This window comes from Carlito syrichta, unplaced genomic scaffold (genome assembly GCF_000164805.1).
Source record: "Carlito syrichta isolate Samal-C Ts95f unplaced genomic scaffold, Tarsius_syrichta-2.0.1 Scaffold311675, whole genome shotgun sequence".
Lineage (NCBI taxonomy): Eukaryota > Metazoa > Chordata > Mammalia > Primates > Tarsiidae > Carlito > Carlito syrichta.
Genome location: NW_007255771.1, coordinates 51,906 through 61,356, shown reverse-complemented (window position 1 = coordinate 61,356; position 9,451 = coordinate 51,906).

The following is a 9,451-nucleotide window of genomic DNA, read 5'->3' as shown; positions in this document are numbered from 1 at the left end:
CTGGGCGACAGAGTGAGACTCCAACTCAAAAAATAAATAAATAAATAAATAAATAAAACAATAACCAAGGACCCAAAACAAAACAAAAACCCTACAACATTTTATTTCAAAGTTCTTTAGCACAGAGATCATGATGTCATAGATGCATCTCCAAGAAAGAAAATTCTATGTGAACAAAGGGATTTCAGTGTCTTATGGTTGCCAGACCATGATGTGGGAATGAGATACGAAACAGGAGATCCTTGATACAGCAGCACGCGTTTTCAAGTTTCTATCTTAATTTTCACAGGTTCTTGCTTCAGTCAGATGATAGGAGATGTGATCTCTGAGAATGGCAAAAGTAAAAATGAATGTGGCACCCCTTTTTTCAGATGTAATTGAAACCTTTACCCTACCACATGGGAAAGTTAAAACACCACTTGGGTTTTAACTGAGCATAAGAGATGCATACACAGTGAAGGGGAAGCCTCAGTTTCCCCTTGGAGGTTTTCCTGTTTCCAAACTAATGTTTCTGGTGTGTAATTGCTAGTGTTTCTGAAGGTTTTCCCCACTTGTTTTAGCCTTGCGACGTATTTTTTTCTTAAGCACAACTTGCCTTTCTTCGATGGTACATGACCTGGTTCAGTGTTTGGTTCTGAATTTATAAATGGATGCATTTAGGCATCTTAACATAATCTGACAAGGCCTCAGCAGGGAGCCGTAAACTTTGGTAACATTTTGATATATTTTAATGCGCCTGACTTAGATCTTACTGAAATAAAGCACTTTTCAAAGAGAAATCCCTTCATGGATGGGTCTGTGTGTGTCCACTGTGTGGGAGCTCTGTAGTGGGAGGGTGCTTGTAAGGTTGGGGACAGGAATGTGAAGATGCACCCAGGAGATACGATAATTTCCACTCCAGAGTTTATGGTTTGAATGTGTTTGATCCTGGCTGTGATGTTCCAAACAGGAAGTGAAAGGAAAACATTCCCTTGGGGTTTCCTGTTGGGACCCCCTGGGGAGCCAGGAGTTGTGGTGGAAAGAGCTGGAGACAGTTAGATTCAGTGATAATGGATTTCCACCTTGACTCTACCCTTAGCACTTTAGGACCCTGGGACCAACTCAGTGAAACTTTTTCTAGAACTTAGTGACTTGTAAAATGGCCAAGCCACCTTACAGAGGTTTGGGGATCTGGGTTTGCTTCTGTTGGAGTTCAGTGGTCTCCAACCGTAAGACTTTCAGACTAGGGCCCAAGTTCTTCCCTGTGGTGCTGGGAAGACATGATGGCTAATTGTATATGTCAACTCATCTAGATTAACATTGAAATCAGTAGACTTTAAACAGATTACCCTCCATAATGTGGGTGGGCCTCATCCAATCAGTTGAAGACCTTAAGAGAAAAGACAGGTCCCCTGAGGAAGAAGGAATTCTACCTCCAGTCTGCCTTTGGACTTGAACTGCAATATTAATCATGTGAGCCGATTCCTTAAAATGATTTCTCTTTTTCCCTCTCTCCTCTCTCCCCTCTCTATCTCCTCCTCCTCCCAACCCCCCACCCCCCTGCTGTTTCTCTAGAAAACTTTGATGTAATACAGAGGGGTAATGTGCTTGGTCATAATGTTCAGCATGTGATTGGCAGTGGTCTTCCTAGGAAACCTGACCATGGAGTATAAATAGTGATCATCATAATTTAGCCTTTGGCATAAAGTGACAACCAAGGCAAGATTTTTAACAATATGTCCCCAAACAATGCTTATATATATAAAGAAGATTGAGCAACAGAACGAGACCCCATCTTGACAAAAAAAATTAGCCATGCACGATAGTGCACATCTGTACTTCTAGCTACTTGGTAGGCTGAGGCAGGAGAATTGCTTGAGCCCAGGAGTTCAAGGCTGCAGTGAGCTATGATAGCGCTATTGCATTACAGCCCGAGTGACAGAGTAACACTCTGTCTCTAAAATAAATAAATAAGAGAGAAGAGCGAGGCTAAATCACAGTTCTCTTTGAATTTTGTTTTGATTTCTTATATTTAGAGTTTTTAATCCATAGTGATAGCTTTTCAGTTGCTGCATTAACTAAGTTGGGTGAAATAGGTGAGCAGGCAGCTAACTCTTCCAAGGTGGTGGGACTTTTGTGCTGCACATCATGTGGATACAGGCAGAAGATAAATGGTTTGTTTGGGGTCTCATCAAGACCCCAAATTAGGCAGTAAGCCTTATAGAAGTTGGAGTGCTTAAAGCACCCATCTAATTCTAATAGCTTCTGCCAAAGGAGCCAACAGTTCTTGGCTTGCTTTCTGGAAACAGATTTTATGAAATAATTTGGTATTGTCTATTTTAGGTAATGAAGTTATTACTGAATGGAATTTGCTGTGCGTACAGTACTGTGAGGTTTTGAATACATTTGAATAGGTTTCTGGAATGTTTAAATGCAAGCAAACGCCACTGAAAATTGAACTTAGGTAAAATTGACATTGTTATTTTCATTTTAAAACCACATAAAATAGAAATCATGATTTATGATTTAAGTTATATGTTATATAAGTATGCAAATTAACTTTAGAAGTTTTAGAACGATAGGCCCATTGACCTGGTTTTTTAGGCCCAGTGACAGACACCTGGTTTGCTTGGGACATTTCCAGTTTATTCTGTTGTTCTAGTGTAATTGTTTTTTATTTTTTACTTTTTTAGAGATGGGGTCTTGCTGTGTTGCCCAGGCTGAACTTAAACTCCTGGACTCAATCCTCCCACCTCAGCCTCCTGTAAGTTAGAATTTAAATGATTTAAACCTAGGGTAGAACCAAAATCTAAACACATATTTTGGCAGAATGCAAAATATAATATGGATATTTTATATATTAATGTTTGCTAACCATGATTCAATTGTTCTTGCATTAGAACAAGATACATTTTCTTAGTCGAATTTTAAAATTAAACTCATCAGCATTAACTCATGACCTTGGTTTTTGTTTTTTTAATCCAAAAAGTTATCTATTTCTCCAGTTTTATTGTGGCATAATTGACAAGTAAAAACAGTACATATTCAGAGTGTACAACCTGTTATACATATATACATTTATATTGACATACATATGCATTGTGAAATGGTTACCAAAATCACATTGGTTAGCACATCCTTTGCCTCACCTAGTTACTATTTTGTGTAGGTGTCATCTACTTAACATCTACTCTCTTAGTAAATTTCAAGTGAACGACACAGTGCTATTAACTATGGTCAGTATGTTGTACATTACATCCCTAGAACTTACTCATTTTATAACTGAAAGTTGTACACTGATTTTTTTTGGATATGATATCAAAATCCCAAGTGGGACTCCATGAAACTAAGATGTTTCTATACAACAAAGGAAGCACTCAAGAAAATAGGCTGGATGCGGTGGCTCATGCCTGTAATCCCTACACTTTGGGAGGCCGACGCCAGAGGATTGCCTGAGCCCAGGAGTTTGAGATCAGCCTAGGCAACACAGCAAAACCTTGTCTCTCAAAGAAAAAATTATGTTGGAGTGGTGGCACACACCTGCAGTGGGGAGGCTGAGGTGGGAGGATCGCTTGAGCCCAGCTGGTCAAGGCTGCAGTGAGCCGTGATCATGCTACTGCACTCTTGCCTGGGGGACAGAGTGAGACCTCGACTCAAAAAATTAAAAAAATTTAAAAGATAAAGACAATTTATGGAAATGGATAAAGTATTTGCAAACCACATATCTGATAAGAGGCTTATACCCAAAATATATAAGGAATTCCTACAACCCAGTAACTTGTGACATTGAATATTCCTGCTAGTCACTAAGCCTCTCTAAGCTGCTCCTGGTGCCACCTGCCCTCACCTACAGAACCATCTCAGGGGGCAGTAACACCCAGATTAGGTATTTATATTGACAGTAAGCTCCACTGAGAGCATGACGGGATTCTGAGAGGGTAGCTGGTGCCAAACGCTGGGGCAGAGAGAGCAGGACAGTGTGGGCACGTCTTGCTAATGGAAAGTAATTATGTCTCAGAGACGTCTGGGCTATAATTTTGGGAACAAACTGCTGATGAGAACTCCCACACATAGCAAATATTGAATGTCTGGGGTCATAAAAAAGCCTTAAATCCAAAATGATCCCAAAGAAAATTCCTGAAACTTAAGGGCATATTTGAGAAGTATAATGTATTGTTCAACTTTACCTGTTAAGGTTCCTTAGCCAAATTTTAGCAATAATACAATTGTCATGAAACTCACTAAACAAAAAGAACTAACTACAACATCTATTCCATGCCAAAAGAAACCAAGTCAAAGTTGAATTAAAGATAGTCATAATAATCTAGAGATAAGTTACTAAAAATACGAAATGAATTTTGCAAGGCTGCTAAAACAAAGAGAACATTTCAGACCTTATTGTGTTTCTAGTATTTAACAGAATAAAGCATTAAAAAATAAAATTTAAAAATGGAAATATATACCTCATTTATAGATTGGAAATTTGGCACCTCTCCCCAAATTGATCTATAGATTCCAATAATCTCAGTAAACAGTCAAAAGGGATTTTTTCTTGCTTTCCTCCTCCCTTCTGCGATAATGGTACAAATAAAAATCATAAACATTGATATTATTCTACCATTTAAAGTATAGTTATAAAGTTTATATAAAGACATGAAAAATAGTATTACCTCAAGTAATTAAAATAGCATGTTCAATATGATTACAGCCTTTTATATATAAAAACTTATGAAGAAAGCTACCTCAGAGTGGTGGGATTACATTTTCTTTATGCTTCTATGACACTGACTTTTAATTTAAAAGATTCTGCTTAGTACATCAAAAATATTAGCCGGGCTCGGTGGCTCAGCCTGTAATCCCGCGCCTTTGGGAGGCTGAGGTGAGTGGATTGCCTGAGCCCGCGGGTTCGAGACCCGCCTGGGCAGCGAGACCCCATCTCTACAATAAATAAAAAAAAATCAGCTAGGTGTGGTAGCGCATGCCTATAATTCCGGCTACTTGGAAGGCTGAGGCGGAAGGATCACCGGAGCCCAGCAGGTCGAGGCTGTGGTGACTGGGAGCGGCAACTGCACTCCAGTCTGGGTGACAGAGTGAGACTCCAACTCAAAAAAAAAAAAAAGATATTGAGGATCCAAACACACACACACACACACACACACACACACACACACCACACACACAACCAAAAAAATGATAGCTAGAAGATGAAAGCCAGCAAGTTCCTTGTCTTGCTAGTGGAGTTAGTTTTTCCAAGTCCTGGACTCCCGAATTCCTGTCATAATAGGAATCCCACCATAAAACTGGAATGCGGTCTCCATATGCCAAAATATGGAAGGTACACACCCACACATATGTAATGCACACAAAATGGAAGGATTTTATCAATAACTCTGGGGTCTTTAAGAAAACTAGCCCCCATGCCATCTTGAGGATGTAGGAGCCTGGGGATGGAGATACCATGTGAGAAACTGGGAAGTTCCCTGGGTCTGAGTTCAGTCACCCTGGATACCAAACCCACTTTCAAACGACACTCTCAATTCTCCCTTCAGAAACTGGACAAGCAAAAGCTGCCTAAGGAGAAAAAAAAAATATATCATAAATTCTGGAAACCTGAGGTTGGCCAGAATATGCTGTCAGACAGTTCTACTTCATAACTTCTGAAGTTCTCTTTATTAAGAATTAGGTACCAGGTGCAATGCCTGATTGACTAACCAAGACCTTTGGGCATGATGGATTTTGGATGAATGGATGCCTTAGGCTGCCCAGGCACATGGAACATTCCCTGCTCCATCAGCCCACCCTGTGCACCCAAGGCCTGAACCAGGAGCTCAGCATCTGCTCTGACCTATGTTCACTGGCAGTGAACATTATTTCTGGGCTGACTCAGATAATTATCAAATAAGCTAAATTTAAAAATAAGGGTAGCTGATCACAAACCAGGTGACATGGGGACCAAAGTGAGGCCCAAACTTTACCTGTACAATGACCATTTGTATACCTAACCCTGAATTGTGCTCCACATCTTCAAAATAAAAATTAAAAAAAAGATTACCTCAGGTGCCTACCTGTATGCTCTCAGGATATGCACACTAAGCCAAGAGTAAACAACTCCCTAAAAGAGCCCAAATGACTCTAAGTCACTGTAAAATGCCCTTAGAAACCACCCCCTCTTAAAAAAAACCCTCAAGGATTCTGAAGAGCCTTAGGGTAAGCCTCATACCAGTATTTTGACATTACGTGGGCATCAGATTAATTCCCCGGGGGACATGTTCAAGCACAGATTGCTGCCTGCCACCCCACCAGAGCACCTGAGTCAACACAAAGTGCAGTGGAGAATTTGCATCTCTCATAAAGTCCTCAGGTGATGTTGGTCTCTGGCCACATAGGTAGTATTGTTCCAAACAAGTCTAAAGTGAACACTGCAGTCACCTGGGGAGTTTTAAAGAACACTGAGGTCTTCCTTCCACATCAAGAGATTGTGATTTGATTCTTCTGGAGTGTGGCTTTGGCAGCAGGGACTTCAACACTGCCCCTTCCCTACTACCCTCTCTCCATTCCCATGTGCACTGAATTTGAGAACCTATCACCAAACAATCCCTAAAGATCCCAGATGAATCCAAACAGTCCTAAACAATGAAACATGAACTCCTGTAAAACATTTAAACATGACAGGCAATCAAAATGACCCTGAGATTTCTAAATGCAATTAATCAATCCTGAATGATTCTAAAGGGTCCTAAATCATGCTAAGTGAGTCTTTGTGAACATAAACTCTAAAAAAAAAAAAAAAAGACCATAACAATTGAGTGAGGTCTTAAATAACCTTAATGAAATCAATAAAATAATAAGGCCTAAGCTGGGCATGGTGGCTCACGTCTGTAATCCCAGCACTTTAGGGGGCTGAGGTGAGAAGATTGCCTGAGTCCACAGGTTCGAGACCAGCCTGGGCAACAAAATCAGCCGGGTGTGATGGCACATGCCTGTAGTTCCAGTTACTTGGAAGGTTGAGGCCGAAGGATTATCTGAGCCCAGCAAGTCGAGGCTGCGGTGGCTATGAGTGTACCACTGCACTCCAGCCTGGGTAACAGAGTGACACTCTGACTCAAAGTAATAATAATAAGAGCAATAATAATAATAATGCCTAAGCGGCACCAAATGCTACATGACTCTGTACAGTACTGAAAAAGACCTAAAAAGTTTCAAACCTAAATCCGTAACAACAAAAGTCCTACATAGTCCCAAATGAATTTTAAAAATACAATAGAATACTAAAAGATTCTACATGGCTATAAAATATTCTAAATAATTATCGATGGCTCATAACTACCCTCGAATCCCTAAGCCTTGAATGAGCCAGCTCTAAACATAAAGAACCAAAATTATATTCAGTGACCCTAAATGACCTTAAACCCTTAAAAAAAAAATCAAGTCCTTATCCAGCCTTCCTAGACTTACATGGTCTATCCCAGACCTCCTGCTGAGACCCCATGGTCTCGACCCTTCTGGTGGTCACTGGGCTCCGCTGTGCTGGTTTTGCTGTCCTTCAAACATGCCAGACCTCTCCTGTTTCTGAGACTTGCACTCGCCAGTCTTTCTTTCTAGAACTTTTTCTATCCGCTCATCACACGCTTAGCTCCTTTTTGATTTAGGTCTCAGCTCAGTTCTTGCTTCCTAGCAATGCCTTTGCCGGACACTCCAATCAGCTGCCCTCCTGCCAGTTACCCTCTGCCGCCATTTTCTTCAAAGTATTTTTTCCTGTCTGAATAAATTTGCTGATGTATGGATCTCCTCCACTAGAACCTAAACTCTGCGAGGGTATCCCCAACAGAGGGCAGTGTCTGGCCCTTAGTGGACACTCTGATAATATTTGTATCATGAGTGAATGGATATTCAGATGTACCTTAAACACAGGGACCTCAAAGGGCCACACATGCTGATACTAACAACCTTAAAGTCCTGATCCAAACTCCATAACAATCAAAATCCCCCCTAAAATGACTTTACATTATCCCAAGCTTTCTTTCTTTCTTTCTTTCTTTTTTTTTTTTTTTTTGGTTTTTTGAGTCAGAGTCTTACTCTGTTGCCCAGACTGGAGTGCAGTGGCATGCTCATAGCTACAGCAGTCTCGACCTGCTGGGCTCAGGCAATCCTTCCACCTCAGCCTTCCAAGTAGCTGGAACTACAGGTGTGCGCCACCAAGCCAAGCTAACTTTTTGATTTATTGTAGAGACGAGGTCTCACCATGTTGCCCAGGCTGGTTTCGAACCCGCAGGCTCTGGCAATCCTCTCTTCTCGGCCTCCTAAAGTGCTGGGATTACAGGTTTGAGCCACAGCGCCGCCCCATCCCAAGCTTCTAACCACTCCAAATGGTCCTAAATCCTGTGTGATCTTCAACTCCCCCCAAATGGCCTAAGGCTTCAAGCAATCGTAGAGATAATGAAGAGTCACTCAAAACAACTTTAAATGCAAAATAAGCTTCACTGAGTGTAAGTAGTGCCAAATGATATAAAACCACCTTAAAAACTCTAAGTAGTCAAAAAAGAACCTAAACCTTAAAAGTCTCTCAAAGACCTTCAATATTTTTGAACCTTAAACAAGCCTAACTCTAAATGCATAAAACATCCTGAATGAATAAAGTGCCCTTAATTCTAAGGACATTAAAGAATCCAATCTTCTAAATGACACTATGGCTAATGTGCTTAACAACCCTAAAGCCCTGGGAATGATCTCAAAAGACCCTAAACCATTATAGAACTTGCACATGCAAAGAGATTCTTGAGAGGATCTTGTTAAAATGTTGATTCAGGGTGAGCAGGGGAGGCAGAACAACACTGCTGGGCCACAGGCCACACTTTGAATGACACACTTTGAAAGTCATATAAACCTGAATGACCCCAAAGGATCCTAAGACAACTAAAACTACCCTAAATTCTAAATCATCCTCAGTGATCCCCAACAATCCTAAATCCTAAACAACTCTAAACTTGTTAAAGTTTCTTAAATGATGCTTAAAACTTTAAGCCTCAGATTATCCCCATGGCTCTAAACTAACCCAAATGACCCTAAGGATTTCAATAGACTCTAAAAGGTCTCCCCAAAGGGTCCTTAAAAATTCGAATTTATTTTAAATGAATCTAAACCCCAACAGTATGAAAGACCCTAAAAAATACAAGAGACCATAAATACACCTAAAATGCCCAAGCTAGCCGGGCTCGGTCGCTCAGCCTGTAATCCCACGCCTTTGGGAGGCTGAGGTGAGTGGATTGCCTGAGCCCGCGGGTTCGAGACTTGCCTGGGCAGCGAGACCTCATCTCTACAATAAATAAAAAAAAATCAGCTGGGCATGGTAGCGCCTGCCTGTAATTCTGGCTACGTGGAAGGCTGAGGCGGAAGGATCGCCGGAGCCCAGCATGTCGAGGCTGCAGTGGCCCGGAGCGGCCACTGCACTCCAGTCTGGGTGACAGAGTGAGAC